Raw genomic sequence first — 13,677 nt, forward strand, 5'->3', positions numbered from 1 at the left:
CCTGAACTCGGCGTACAAAATACTGTCGCTTATCCTGTTTAGCAGGCTGAGATCGCTTGAGGAGTCCTTCGTCGGCGAATACCACGCTAGTTTTCGTAAGGGCCGATCAACGACGGATCAGATGTTCACCCTGTGGATAAACCTAGACAAATTCCAGGAGTACAACTTGCAGACCCACCATCTGTTCATTGATTTTAAGCCGGAGTACGACTCAGTGACAAGAAATGAGCTGTGCCAGATTATGTCAGGACATGGTTTCCCGGCGAAACTGATTAGCCCATTATAACACAGGGGTTTCTAAAAGTGAGCCAAATGCAGTGATATCTTCAATCCTACCAAAAAATGTATCAAAGATTATGGGAAAAACAAAATCACCGCTTAAAATGGTTTTGAGAATGAAAATATCTCGTGCCAAAAATTTCGTACGCTTAAATAAAAACAACAAATTTTAAGTTGTTTGACATATTTCTTCGGATTTTCTGATAGACAACACTTTTTTTACACCTGTAGGAACGTTTTGTCACATAATGGAATTATTAGCACGAATTCCAACAATAAAATTCAATTAAATGTATTGCTTACTGTTTAGCCGCCATTTGCCCTTACTATTGAGTTATACAAAATGACGACACGAATGAACTCATGATGAATGAAGTTCATGTTTGACAATTCTCGGTGGTTTGTTTACTTTGTCAGTTGCGTGAGTGCGAGTGCTCATCTGTTACATTCGAACTTACGTAACTTCCATGTAAACAAACCACCGAGAATTGTCAAACGAAGTTCATCGGGCTCATTTTGTAAGGTTATGTCGGTTGGTGTAAAACCTAATACACGGTTCAATAATGTAAGCAAAATATAAACAATGGCAGTTGTCTTGTTTCACAATGAAATATGAGGTGTAATGATCCCATTAGTGCAATAATAAAGCAGTTAGATGCCAAAATTCTGCAGTAAATACGCATCAAACGATGGATAGTTCTGCGTATGAAATTTCATACGCTAGAATATAATGGGTTAGACTGATCCGTGCGACGTTGGATTGTTCAAAAACAAGTATTCGGATTGCAGATGAGATCTCAACCTCATTTGTGACCTTTGATGGACTGAAGCAAACTTTCAAATTTGTTGTTGAATATTTCTCTTGAAGAAGCTATCAGAAGAGCTGGCGCACAAAGAAACGAAACTATCATCACAAGATCGTATAACCTCCTTGATTTGCGTACGAAATTGATGTAATTGGAATCGATCGTAGAGCAGTGGAAGGGGCTTTCGTGTTTAAGAGGGAGACAGCGAGGATAGGCTTAGTCATCAACTCAGCCAAGACAAAATTCATGGTCGCAGATAAAGAGACAGGTCTAGTGGTGTTAGTTCCGAAGTAGTGTTTAACCGGGTCGTGTTTGAAGTGGACAAATAATTCGTATATCTTGATTCACTTGTGACTTGCGACAACGACGTTTCCCTCTCAGGTAAAAAGGCGTATTGCAGTTGCCAACAGGGCCTTTTACGGTCTACGTAACCAGCTTAGGTCCCGCAACCTGCAAACGTCAACCAAATTCCACTTATTCAAGACACTGATCCTCCCTGTCGCTCTTTATGACCACGAAGCGTGGACGTTGAGGAAGGCAGATAGGAGAGCATTCGAAGTCTTTGAGCGTAAAGTGCTGCGGACAATAGTCGGCGAGATATTCGAAAATGGAGTGTGGCGCAGACGAATGAGTCATGAGTTGTACCAAGTATACAAAACTGCGGATATTGTTAAACAGATAAAATACGGCAGACTGCAATGGGCTGGTCATGTGGTACGCATGTCGGAAGGAAGAATTGCGAAAACAAAATTCAGTAGGCAGCCAGTAAGAGGACGGCGACATCGTGGGAGGCAAACACGTTGGCTATACGCAGGAAGAGGACCTGAGCTCCTTGAACGTGCGGGGGAACTAGAAGGACGCCGCCCAAGACCGACGAAGACGAAGATCTACGATACGCCCGGCATTGGCGAGATGACGCTGTAGCAGTGCTGGGAAATTTCAAAATCAGTCACCTATTTCTGCTTGCATTTACATACATCGACATTCAGATTCAACGCCTCCCTCATTCATTCACTTTCCAACTGACTGAAATTTCATGCAGAATTGAATGCTTGGGAGCAGAGGGAATGAAAATTCATTCACCAACCAAAGCATTCATCTAATATTATGTGGACAGTTTGAAGGCAGCAGTTGGCATTTTTTACATTTTCGAGCATAAGCGAACTGCGTAATCTATATCTGGTGCACTTTTGTTGAAAAATCCCTCTCGTAGGTAGAATAGAAACAAAATTCAGCTTGGGGACCATCCATAAATGACGTAGCATTATACGGGGGAGGGGGAGTTTTGTATTTTGTGATGATGTGTGACGACAGGGGGGTAGGGGGTCATGTCATGCTACGTAGCTTTTTTAAAGGGGAATAGGGGTTGACCTGATGTCATGACAATCTTACCCGTTTCATCTAACTAACATCGTTTTTGATTTTTTTTAAATCTTTTACGGGGACAACGAGGGGGGTGAGGGTTACCGTAATTATCAGGGGGGGTATATGGAATTTTGTGACGAAATGCTACGATGGGGGAGGGGGGTGTTAAAAATCGCTCAAAAAAAGCTACGTCATTTATGGATCATCCCTTGCCTCTGAAACCGAACATGTCCAAACTTCAATGTGCTGTGTCGGGAGAACGAATGACGAAAGAAACGAACCAAATGTTTCATTCATCGCAGCGGGCATGAATTGAATTTCGTTTTCTTTCAAGTTCACGCAGGGATATCAATTTTTTAAGCTCTGCGCTGTAGCGAACAATAGCGATCATATATTTTAAGCAAAATTTGAAGAATCTTTGGTACAATACAATGGTCGTCTGTTTTAAACACTGCTCTATCCGCTATAGTGTTCGCGAAGTGGAACAGTTATGAAATGAGCAAATACACGATCATCACCTGATTACGTTGAACATGACAATGCTAAAATCAAGATATCCGTTTATATTGACAATGATAGGATTGATGTGCTTCTGTATGATCTATACCCGGGTACAACCAATACCTTAAAAAAAATTCATTACAACCATCATGCCGGAATAAGTAACGGTGGAATCCGTTACGTTTAAAACCTGTAGAATTTTTTACCGATATTTCCAGCGGTGTTCGTGTCGTGAGGATGCGAGTGGTGGAACCAATTCCTTCATACCTGATCTATCAATGCAAAGTAGAAGTCGTAATCAAAACTGAAATCACACTGTTCACATATGAAGGACACACCGCTACCTGCCAGTTCTGTAACAAGAAAACACACTACGAGAAACCAAATACACAAACTGCTAACGAAACAACATCAACTGCAAGCAAATCCAACACACAGCCCTCGTCGACATAAACTAAATCACAAACAATCAATTCGCTACAATTTGCAGCTTAAAGTGTGTCCCACATTAAATTGCATCACGCAAAAAAAACGCTGCAGAAAATAACCAATTGGATATTTTCTCTTGAAAATTTGGATAGAAGTAGTTTAGAGTGTATTGTTTACACTTCACTTTTATCGCTGTCAGTTTTTCGAAAATTGGAAAAAATGTCGCGAATTGATTTTGTGCAAGTACCTGGAAAATCCCAACTGTTTCATCGGGACATCGGAAAAACAACTGGATTTTCTATTAGTGATCAGGATCACAAGCATGTAGTGAAAGTGTTTAAGCGGATTTCCAATGCTTCGGTAAGGGATGTGACCAAAAAGATGAATCTGTTCAAGTCTTTCGTTCAAAGAGCCAAGGACCTTCAGAGACTGTATATGTACAAAGTACAGAAGATTCGAAATCGCGACGAACGCCAAAATACGATAGGAAAGTAACAGTCCCGGAAACTGTACACCCAGATGCTGGCGGAGCTTCATTGTCTCATCATGGATGATGAGACTTGCGTCAAGGCGGACTTCCGGGCCTACTGTTCTTCACCGCTCAGCACAAGTTTGATGTTCCGGAGGAAGTAAGGAAGCAGAAACTTTCAAAGTTTGCCAATTAATACATAATTTGGCAAGCGATCTGCTCATGTGGCAAACGGAGTGCACCGTTCTTGACTACCGGGACTGTAAACGGGGAGATCTACCTCAAGGAGTGTCTACAGAAGCGTCTGCTTCCTCTGATGAAGCAACACAATACTGCCCATATAAGCGTAAGAGTCCCATATGAATTTTTGTCGAATATATCTCTTGGATTGTTTTCTGTATTACCACTGAATCATAATACACAAATAAGATTACCAGGTTTGTTCAGAAGATATCGAAAAAAATACCACAACATGGTTGTCCCATACATAAGGCTCAATGAAAAATGTAAATCTTGAACAGCGTTTTTCTCGGCTTGCTGTTTTTCAATATGGGACTCTTATGCATATATGGGCAGAAAGCTCTTCGAACTTCTGGCCGGATCTAGCTTCGTGCCACTATACAAATGTTGCCCTGGAGTGATACGAAGTCTACGGGGTCACTTTTTTACCCAAGGATCTCCCCAAAGCACCGGAACTAAGGCCCATCGAAAAATACTGATCAATTAGGAAGCAGGCACTAAGGAAGTATCCCAAAGTGGTCTAATCTGAGAAAGACATGAAGAAAAAGTGGACTCCCGTACAGAAACAGCTGCAACCAGATGTTGTACAGAACCTAATGAGTGAAGTAAACCGTAAGGTGCGAGCTTCTGAAAGTTTGAAAGGGATCGGTCCACTAGGTAATTTTCTATAGCCTTTTTTCCGTGAAGCAATTCAATGTGGGATACCCTTGATGAAGTTCCGTAGCCCGATTCACAAAGATTACATGAAAAATTTGGGTAGAAGTAGGAGTCCTAAAGCTAAACAATAGCCATGCGATAACACTAGTTTACAAAATAAAAATAAAAATCTGAACTTCAATATTCGCACACCATTTCTAATGTAAAATTGCGTGCTGAATCCGAAAATGAGGTCCAAAAAATTTACAGTAGAACAGTTTTCGAGTTAGAGTGAAAAAATGAGTTTTACCTTTAAAATTAAAAGTACGTTCAGTAAAATCCAAATATCTTCGGTTGTAGTGCATCGATATGAAATATTATTATGTTGAATTAAAGATAATTCAATGGACTTTTGATCGTTAGAACATTTTGTTTTAAAGCCACTACTGGTTCTGACGTCATTTACGAATCTATTGAACTTTTTCTTAATTTTTCGTCATTTTTTGAAGAAAAATGAGTGTGTGATCAATATTTTCGGCAAGATAAAACCATCCCAAAAATTATATTTTTACGAGAAATTAAAGCCTGCTAATAACCAATGAAAATAAGCACTTGTTAGTTTAAATCCGATGCAAATTGCGAAAGTTATTTTTTTTTTGTAAAATGGCAATTTTTGTGTTTCTCTGTGTCAACTTATTGAACCGTCTCGATTCCATTTTTTTTTCTAGGGAAATTATTGTTATCAGAAGTCTCTAATCACAGAGAACAGACGTCCATCTTCAGCATTCAACTTGTGTAAAATCTCTAACGGTTTCGAAGGTAGTTGGGATAACCAAACCAGGTGCGCTACTGTCATCATGTTTTTTGTGGCTGACTCAGGGATGCCACATTGAAATCTGCGTTTCGGTCAAAAAAATCTTTTTACCATCTGTGATGACCAAAACAGGAAAAAAAATTGTGAAAATCTGTGATAAATTTCCAAAAAATCTGTGAAAAATCGCAATATTTTCAAAAATCTGTGAAATTTTCATCAAAATGCCAAAAATCTGTCATCTGTAAAAAAGAATCTGTGATTAAAATTTATGAAAAAAATCTGTGACATTACAGAAAAATCTGTGAATATGGTAACCCTGGGCTGACTGTCGTCATGTTTGACAGAATTGACAGCGGTTATTCCTCTACCCAGTCAAACTAGTCCGGAACCAGTTGGGACTTCCAGCATGAATTCCAGCTCAAATGCATCAAGCGATAAAGTCGGAATCGGTTGTTTTCTTTGAGCAAGATTCCATACTGCATCCATTCAGGATTTCGAACCGGTTCCGGAATGGATTTGACGGATAGTTGGGATAGGTTGGTGTGGTGGCGCTAGTGTTTATCGTATCGTATTCAAATGTTTACACACGTTTTTGAAATATTTTTGTTCGATCATGGATGTCTGTTCTCTGTGCTCTAATCATTTGGATAAACGAGTTCGAATATTACCCCACATTAAATTCTTCCATTTACTTGTTTAACTGAATTCTGACAGAAAGTCCCTTACTTTCGAAATTTTCATCGGATTCAAACTAACAAGTGCAACATTGGTTATTAGCAGGCTTTAATTTCCCGTAAAAATATAATTTTTGGGATTGCTTTATCTTGTCGAAAATATCGACCACACGCTCATTTTTGTTAAAAAAACGACGAAAACTTAAGAAAAAGTTCCACAGATTCGTAAATGACGTCAGAACCAGTAGTCACACTAAAATAAAATGTTCTAACAATCGAAAGTGCATTCAGTTACCTTTAATTCAACGTAATAATACTTCATATCGATGCACTACAACCGAAGTTATTTGGATTTTACTGAACGAACTTTTTACTTTAAAGGTAAAATTTGTTTTTTCACTGTAACTCGAAAACTGTTCTACTGTAAATTTTTTGGACCTCATTTTCGGATTCAGCACACGATTTTACATTGAAAATGACCACTAGCTTATTTAGTTCAGAAATGTTGTAAACTAGTCTAATGGAGTTTCAGCGGGCGGTTAAATCAGCATGCCACAGTGTTGTATTGGTAAGTCTAATACTACGTTCACACTACGAGTTAAAACGTGTTTTAACGCTATCTTGATGACATTTTTCTTGTTGCTTATTGTTATAACATGTTTTAACTCTGTAGTGTGAACATGGTATAAGAGGTTTTTCGAAATCACTGGGCACAGTTTTTCCGTGGAAGCTTTGGTTTGACAAGAAGTTTGAAGATTGCGCCAGAAGTTGCAGTGCTCAGTACAAGCCCAAGACTGGATCTTTGTTTTATCCAACTTGGTGAAATTGGCAAAGCAGGCAAAGTCAATCTCTGCGCCTGCTCTGGCCAATTCGGAGGCCCATTGATAACCAATAATACCGGAATGTCCGTGCACCCAAACGAGGTTAATAATATTGTCAATTCGATTTGAGTTTGTCATGAACTCACTAGCTTGAACTGTGATTTTTCCGTGCTAATTGCCTTGACTGCAGCCTGACTAGCAGATCAGAATTATATAACTTTGCCGGAGAAGCTCTGTTGAAGGGCCGATTGTACCCCGCACATAATCGCGAAGATTTCTGCTTGGAATACAGTACAGCATCTACCTATCTAGGAAAACTGTTCCAATCTCATTTCACGACAGTAGACACCAGCTCCAGCATGTCTTCCGGAACTGTTTGCTATACGTGTTTGACAGCTTTACTCCGACTGCATTATATCGATCACTGCGCCGCATCGTGTTTCAGACGTCCAATTCATTCGGAATTTCTGTAACGGGTATTTACACACATTTCGAATCGAGTCTAAACTTCTGTTATAATACTGTGATAATAATTATATTCTGATACAATATGCATAATCTTTCCGCTATGACATAAAAAGCAATTTATTTTGTGGAAAAGTACTCATAAATAATAAGTAAATTATATTACCGAAAACACAATTTTGAATAAATTATGCTTAATCTGGTACTTATCTAAACCATCAAAGTACCTCATATTTTCCCTTTTACCCCGCATGTCATTAAAACACATCGAATAATATTGATGATATCATCATGTAACCGACATGCTACTAATGGTATTAAGTGTTTTCATGCCATCATCATGGAGCATTTTCCAAATATGATGCATTAATAGAGATCATTGATGATTAAACCAAAGATCAGTGATTATACGTGACTTCCTTGAGTGAAACATATAAGCAGAAAAGGGGTACTGATCAACTTGAAAGTCCGAAGGCAGGATACAAGAAATAAAGTTAAAATTATTATCAAATTACTCCACCTTGGTCATCTTTTCAATTTATTCAAAATATGTATAAATCCATCATAGCAATTGGTAGAGTCAAATAGATGTTTGTATTTATAGCTCACTTTGTTGTTTGGACTGCATAGCATTATTTGTTTTTCTATATCAATAAATATTCTCCGCTAAACAATACTCTGAATGAGTAAAACCGAACACGGATTTTCACGGATATACCTACCATGAAGAAATACTGAACTATTTCACATCGTTAAAGGGGTACGGCGACGGCACCACAACCGATTTGGTTAAAAGACACGCACAAACCAAATGAAAAATTACCGGCAGGGTTATTCTTATGTCTACTGCAAATCAGAGTCCTCTACCAGCTGGGCAAAAAAACATCGCATTAATCTCATTTTCCGTTTAGAGCGATTCGGAACCATGCGTTCAAAATTAATTAACTCATAAAAAAGAATATTCTCATGAGTAGTTATCGTTTAGCATGTTCATGCGAACACCACACCCAACGATAACAGAAGCCAGAATCGGCAAACAGCACGGTCGAACCCCCTTTCTTTCAGCGATATGGTGGGTTTTTTGGCCATATGTACATTCGTGTCAAGTCTCCGGCTGTCGCGTCGTCCCTTGGAAACCCCGCAAAAATGGGCTCACCCGCCGAGAACAAAGCACACTCCCGGGACTATCGGTGTGAAGTAGTGGAAAAAACTGATTTGTAAAAATTGAACTCTATCGAATAGCTTACAGCGAACCGTCACTCTTTCACTTTCAATGAAAGCAGAGCTGAACACCGGCGAAGTGTGGAAGGGATTCATTGAACGCTGCCGCCTGAGTACAACTCTTGTATGATGTAACCACCACCCCACCTCGTTGTAACCATGGGAGAGCGTGGTGGGTTAACGGAATACAATTGACAGAAGTGAGAATATGTGCGCATACACACTGCTACACACACACACGTACGCCAAGTGGAAAATATCGAGTAAATATTGACATTAATTTTCAATAGTGTTTTGTTTCGACGAAATGCGCGCTAGGCGCCGGGTTTGAAGGGGTGTTGACACAGCAAGACTGCTCGAAGTAGCTGCCTGCACCGCAGGAAAGTGCCCCCGAGGGCACTCGAGTCGCTAGGCCGCGATGGTACCGGTACAAACGCAGCAAGACGTGTGCGTACTACTATTGTCCTTTTAGACCTGCATGAATTTATCGGATGTTTCATAATAATTGTGGATTGTTAATTGTAACATATGTTACCATTAGTAATTTATTGATTTGCAATATCTGTTTACTAAGTTATAAATATCACTAAAAGTTTGCTGGGGGTCGGATAGGGGGCGAATTGCTTAAGATATTCCCGGGTATTTAACAATCATAAATATTTACAACTGATGGAGTCCAAGGCGGCTCAAATTTAAATACCAACGAATTGCTGAGAGAAACTAACTCTGAACTTTTCTATATTACTTCATGAGAAAAAAACAACTAAATGCGTACGAAGTACAGAATACCAATAATTGCTACGACATATATTGGCGTCTCGACTTCGTCTCGTCAGTATCCGGTAGCACAACTTAGCCACAAAATGCTATATGCATTTCCAACAATGTTGAATGAATGATTTATTTGAAAATTTCTGAAGGCAAACTAATCATTCCTACCGACAATTGGAATTCGATCTCACGCTCGAAAAACACATCAATTAAACCCTCACGACAGCACGACTTCAAATTAATCCTGATTCTCGACATAAAATTTATTTTATTCGTGAAATGAATTTGGTGTTAACGTAATTAGCTGTAACCCCAGTCTCTTGATTGGGTAGTAGATAACACCCACCCACACACACACTCGCCCCAACCATCCCAGCATTGGCCGCATGGCGTTTGGGGGAAACCCTCCTGGCCAATAATAGTTACTCGCTGTCCACATCCGAATGTGTGTGACGCTATCCGTGGGCAGAATGTGCCCCATCCATCCAGCAGGTGGATGGCAGAAGCCAAATTGACTGACGCCGGGTGCTGTTTGCTCTTCAGATGTCACCCAATTTCACTGATTAGTAATTGCGCCATGGTGAACGGGTAGAACGGCGCGGACCGGTTTTTATTCCCTGTTACTGGAGAAAATGAACGTTCCTTTTGTTTTGCCTCGGTGGCGATCATGGTGGGAGCGAAGTGTCGAGTAAACCGTTCGGCAATGGACGGACATTCAGGTATTTTGGTTGATGAGATTACAGCTTATTTAAATGTTTGACTTCTCCATCGGATTGATTGGTGCCGAGGCAGTGTTTGTTCTCACGTGAACTGATGAACTTTGGCTATTATTGGATTGCGTTCCAACTGGTAGGTTGGCAGTTCAGTATTGGAACTTTATTCGATATGTTCATATTAAAGACCGACTAACTTGTACAAATTCCATTTGAAGACAGAGACTCAATTATTTGAAATAACTGTATTTTGAAGCACTCCCCAACAAACAACGAAAGCTAAACAAGCCTTTAATCCGAGAGAATAAGCCGAACAAGAACTGTTTAAGCTATTATCCCGCTAAATTGTTTGTTGGATCCATAAAAGATTGTTTCTGACTATCAATTAACCTAACTCATTGTATGCCAATTTTATTTGTAGTTTTGGAATGTTTTGCATTGCTTTCATTTACAATATTTATTTTATTATTTTAGGAATAGGGTCATCCTGATAAGAACGGTTTTCGGTTCAATCGTTTGACTCAAGTCCGGTTAGGATGTAAGGCCAATAAATCAGGATGATGTAAGAAGAGTGGCCAGGAACTGATCACCTGGTCATTACGGATGACCATTAATGAGCTGTAGAAGTCACAGACTCATTTTGACTGGGGTTTTATCAACGCCGACAGTTCTTCCCTCCAGGGATGGCGGAACACTTTTTTCTACCAGCACTGAGGAAAGTTCAGACATGGCGTGTGTAAGTAAAAATGAAAATTCCCTGATGATAGCTGGTGGATATTTGGAAACACCCTTTGTTAACGGGTTGTATGACCGACGGTTCAACGAAAATGTGTTTGTTGATTACTAATACTACAAATGTTTCACAGCTAAGTACCAATTACTCCATTCTTTTGAATTTCGTCACATTAATTATCCGTTCCGTGCGATAAAACTTTCTTTTCGGTGTGCTGAAGCCCGCATGATAGTGTTGACTAATGGGAAGGGATCTCCGACGACCGACATCCTTTCAGGCTTAATGGAGATTGATTTGAATATTTCTCCGATGACAAAAATAATGCCGATAACTCTCCTTTTCGATACAAATAATATCCATCTAATACAACCGGCCCTTCGATGATCTACTTCCGGACCAACGATAAACCATTTAACATCATCGATATATCGCGCGATCTTACTAAACAACACACGACGTTGTACGAAGAAGCTTTTTGTCTACGTACCCGCCCGGGAAGTAGAGATTGATGGTGTAGACTCGGTAAGGGGCCTTAATTACGAAATGTGGGGTTGACTCCCTCCAGAGCCCTTTGCTTCAGTCAGTGAAATTGCGCGCAATTGCGTTAAACGAAAATCAATCTCAAAATTCTAGAAAAAAATTGGCTTCTTTTGCAAGATTTAGGTTATAAAGGTCATGGCGAAAAGTTACTAGTTTCGTTATTTATAATAAGAACGTCAAGCCATAAACATATCGCACAATATATCGATGAATATAAGGTCACGGCACTAAACATCATTTGCCCTTTCTCACTAATTAAGGAAATTCATGACTATGTAGAAAAATATTTAACTTAACTGGGTAATATGGATGTTTAAAGCTGAACATTTTGAAAAGAGACATTACACGTGCGTTATTTAAACTCATCGTATCTCAATTGAATTTTGAATGAAACATGCACAAAGTTGTTATGTGTAAAGTAAAAATATTTTTTCTGATATTATTATCAAGTTTATTTTACGCGTTTTTTGCGCGGTATTTTTTACGCGGTTTTTTCGCGGATTTTGAAATTTACGCGGTTTTTATTTACGCGGATTTTGAAATTTACGCGTTTTTCATTTACGCGGATTTTGGAATTTACGCGGTATCCATCAACGAGGTTCCCTTTAACACGGATTCTTAAATTTAAGTGGTCTTCATTTTCGCGGATTTTGAAATTTACGCGGTTTTCATTTACGCGGATTTTGAAATTTACGCGGTTTTCATTTACGTAGATTTTGAAATTTACGCAGTTTTCATTTACGCGGCATGTATCCCCCGCGTAAAAAAAACCTGAGTATATATTCATTGTATTGGTTTGAACTGTTATGAAGAATAACAGTTCAAAGCCCAAAAATATCCACGAATTAGATCTGATAAAAGAAGTCTACCAAAGACTTTTTAACCCCCATTCTCAAGTAGAATGTTTCTTCTAACTTAGCGTTGTCCATTTTTGCTCTATACTGAGTACAATTCAATTGATGTTTCAATGACAATTAGTAGAGAGGCATTGGATGATTCAGTCCACGTTTGATCTGACTACAATTTTGCCATACACATTACTGTTTAACAAAAAATGAACCCGAAGGTACCATTTCCATGAGCAATGTAACTAGAAACATATTTATTCGCAGAAAATTAAGACTTGTAATTTCAAGCATGTTCATCCATCAAAAGCAGGTTTTATGTCCAGTGACACTTTCAATGATCACTTGTGTTTCGAACAAATTAAATACTTATCTAGAAAATTTGAACCATTTCTTTTTCACGGTAAGACTCATTTATCCATGTTTCCTGAACGAGAATTCCGAACGAAACAATATGCAAGCTATAAGGATGACCGGAAAGAGACTGCATTATAATCAACTGAACGACTTTTGTGCTATCGATATCAGTCTTCCCAAATGAACATCGAACACCATGTTCGCTCTAGTTTCGTGTGCAAACTCGAACGCGCTAATGCGTACCAAAACACGTGCACGTGTTCGTCTGCACATCCGAACCCCATGTACGTACGCGGTGTTTGTACACACAGGATCTTGAAACTAGTTTTCTCTTTCTCTCACTCATCATCACTAGCGTTGACGCATTCTGTTTTGTGCATGCCTTTCTTGTGTATGCACACGGTGTACGTACACGCTGTTTAAACCTGAGTTTGCACATCGTTCGCTTGGGTTCGGTGTTCGATGCAAACCTGTACACAAAGGCAAAGCGTGTTTCAGGTTGAACGCGTGCACGGAATTTTGTACACGGGTTCAAAATTTGTCGATGTTCATGGGAAGACTGATCGATATAGTATAGCTTCACACTATTTACATCAATGCAAATGAAAACTTTGAAATTTCTACCTGTCTCATTCACGAATCGCATTATCCCTCTGTCGCTGTCTGTTTAAAGGGCTTGAAAGCATATGTGACATTGTCTCACTTTACTTCTTCCAATTGCGCATATTTTCGCATCCTGCACAAACATTTTAATTTCGGGAACATGTGACAAAAAATACACCTTTGATTTCCAAAACAAATTGAACGTTCCAGGTTACTGATAACTAATTAAGGGTCATCAATAAAGTATAAACACGAGATAATCTTAGACGCCGCCGCCAAGAAAAGAACAACGAAAACGGAAAGTTGGACACATAAAAGACTGAAAACCCTAGAAAGTTCATTGCACACTAATAAGCCATTTTTCAGGTGATGGTATTTTCAAAAACAATGAATAA

The sequence above is a fragment of the Topomyia yanbarensis genome, chromosome 1 (genome assembly GCF_030247195.1).
Source record: "Topomyia yanbarensis strain Yona2022 chromosome 1, ASM3024719v1, whole genome shotgun sequence".
Lineage (NCBI taxonomy): Eukaryota > Metazoa > Arthropoda > Insecta > Diptera > Culicidae > Topomyia > Topomyia yanbarensis.